The sequence below is a fragment of the Drosophila kikkawai genome, unplaced genomic scaffold (assembly GCF_030179895.1).
Source record: "Drosophila kikkawai strain 14028-0561.14 unplaced genomic scaffold, DkikHiC1v2 scaffold_124, whole genome shotgun sequence".
NCBI lineage: Eukaryota > Metazoa > Arthropoda > Insecta > Diptera > Drosophilidae > Drosophila > Drosophila kikkawai.
In genome coordinates this window covers 330,409-333,279 of record NW_027222454.1, presented here as the reverse complement: position 1 = coordinate 333,279, position 2,871 = coordinate 330,409, and the positions used below count along the sequence as shown (strand labels likewise).

General features: G+C 45.0%; 1 long non-coding RNA gene across 1 annotated transcript; it reads left to right on the top strand.

The window, feature by feature from the left end:
• Positions 1–304: 304 nt before the first annotated feature.
• LOC121501976 (uncharacterized) lies at positions 305–1,433 on the top strand. The gene is made up of 2 exons (XR_005990761.2): positions 305–646; positions 706–1,433. It is a non-coding gene; the product is annotated as an uncharacterized lncRNA (long non-coding RNA).
• The last annotated feature ends 1,438 nt before the right edge of the window (positions 1,434–2,871 follow it).

The following is a 2,871-nucleotide window of genomic DNA, read 5'->3' as shown; positions in this document are numbered from 1 at the left end:
GAATTTGTATTTATATTAGTTTTTACATGGCTAATACATTTCCATACTCAATTGTAAATTTGTAAACAAAAAGTTCATAACTCAGCTAATAATGCCTGTATCCACTTCAGATTTAGTATTTATATTAGTTTTTACACAGCTAATACATTTGCATACTGTAGGGGTCAGAGGGTAAGGGCAGAGAAAACAAATAGGAAAATATAAATAAGTGTAAACATAAGTTTAAATGATAGAACCGACCCATCGAAACGCATATGCCGCGACTAGAGTGTAGAGTGTAGCGCCTTCCAGAACATGCCGTTTTTCTTCTACCTGCATTCGCAGCGCCAGCGAAATCGTACGATTTTTTGCTTATTTTTCCTTCCTCCAGTCCTTCGCTCGCGAGCATCGAGAGCGCGAGAGAGGATTTGGGAAAAGTCCCGTAGCTTTTGGCTCGTTTGCTATGCAAGGCACGCTGCGTGTAGAGAAATTTTGTGACGCTCGCTCACTTGAAATTGAAAACCAGAGCAAAGCACACGCATCGTAGATCATTTTTACTATAATAATTACGGCACGTGGATTATACAGTTTCAATCGAATTAATAGTAAAGTGCCAGCAAGATACCAGTGACAAAACTTAATAAGTGTTGTGCACGAGTGAGAACGGGTAAATATTAACTACGGAACGGCAGAGTTTATAGTGTAGTTAACCCTTTTGTTGTGCAGGGCTAGTTTGGCGCTAGGCGACGGCTCTTACGTCCTTCGCTAAGCGTGGCGTATCGCCGGCGTGGCAGCCACACGCGGCAAAAGTTGGCGATCAGCGAACAAGGCGGCGCGGTGCAACCGAGCGGCCATAACCCTACTCTTTGGAAGCCCTACGGCGGCAGCGACGTCGACGTGCAGCCCAACGCTGTGCGACCGAGCGGCCATAACCTAACTTTTCGGAGGCCCTACGGCGGCAGAGACGTCGACGTGCGGCCAACGCAGCACGTGCGCGTAACCCTACCTTTTGGGAACCTCTGCTTTGCCACGTCGGCTGCCAAGGAGCTATAGCGATCCGAGTGCGACCGCACTAAACCGGGAGCGAGAAATCTCCAAGAGTCAGACCAGAGGCGGCCTGTGTCTGAGTTCTCGGAGTAATGTAACCGGCCTCGTGCAGCCCCAACTAAGGCGATTCGGCTGTATGGACAGCGGCTAAGCATTACCTTTTCGAGCATAAGCCAGTAGGAACAGTGGAGGTGCAGCTAAGGCAGCTGAGCGGAGACTAGGCAGGAGCAGGCGCAGCCGGATAGAGAGCTCGCTTGAGCGGCAGGCATGTGACCTGTCGAAGAAGTTGGAGGCGCGTCGCGGTGAGCAGCGCGCTCCCGCTGGATGATCCCAGTAACCCGAAGGATGTAAAGAAGTTTTTTGATCGATTAAATTTAGAGTAATGCGTAACGTTAGATAGAAAGTAACTGATATTGTTGTTGCTTTTCTGCCGTTTAGCGTAATATGTGAATGCGAACGCGAGCGTCCCATTTAAATATCGTTTCTGAACTTTCCAACTAACAGCCATCAGCACCTGCAACTTCGATGGGCCCAACGAACCAGCAGCGGAGGATCTGAGCGTAAGTCAGTATATCGAAAGTAAATTGGCACCAAGGCCGCACATTTGATTTATTCTGTATATATATATATATCGATCGTATGTATAATTTAAACGGGATCCTAAGCGGGCCGCATAATTACGCGTTTGTTTACATAAATTTCAATTAACGTAGAGATAAATATCTAGGGATTAGATAAATTAAGAAAATGATTAATAATTATAAGAGACAGAATTATGAATTATCCTGAAGTTTAACGAAATAATAATGGAGTAAAAACGTATATCTTTGGTCTATGTTAATACAGCAAGTGGATGTCGAATTACTTTAGAATGAGCTAAGATCGAAAAGATGAACTTAGTTAAGGGGTAACACTTAATTTATCAGAGTTTACCACGGCAGGGAGGGTAAAGACGTGGGGGCGGATGACACCTCAGCCACCCACAACGCGAGTGTTCCTCTCTTATACCTACTCTTTAGGGTCCGTCCGTACGTCCGATTAATTCAACCGTTGACCAATCATTTAGTTTACAGAATGTGCACTTAAACTTTTATTACAGTAGTGAAAGGGTGTGACTTATAATCGGTGAGGAAGGGCCACGCCATATCCGACGAGCTTTGAACCGAGCATAGCAAGAAGTGCACAAATACCGATCCGATTGTACACTAGAAAACCCACAGTATCTAGTGAGCACCTGCCTCTTGGCTACTACATAAATAAAATGGCGCCCAACGTGGGGCCAAAGACCGTTATCTGCATTTGAGAAATAAGAGGAAGAAGAATATCAAGCTATAGTGCAACTCGCAGGAGCCGCAAATACCTATTGTTTTAGGTGCAGGACCCTCGAGTGGTTTTAGCCCATGAAAATGCTCGACTATCCATCCAAAAGAATTTTTTTGTAATTAATTTAATCAGCAGAAATTGTTACTATTTCATACTAGAGATCTGCTAGTTGCGAGTTGAGAACTTCTTAGCCGGAATTGCGTCTTCGATTCGAGATCTTACGGATCAAGGCGACCGCAACGAACCCACTCACAGGCGCAAAAACTCGAGCCTGAAATTAGTTAGGTGGATCAAACTCCCGTTCAATAGGTAGAGGGAAGCGAATTCGGAATTAGTAGCTTGGAATAGCGATATGTTATCAAAACTTCGTGGTACTATCGACCAGTGCTAACCGAGCGCAGAATACTATCCAAAGGCGACAGTTTAGACTACTGGCAAAAGGTACTGTACGCGTATTTAGGAATATCAAGTGGTCGGAGGAACTTCGATGGATGACCAATACAGCGAATACAAACCTACAAA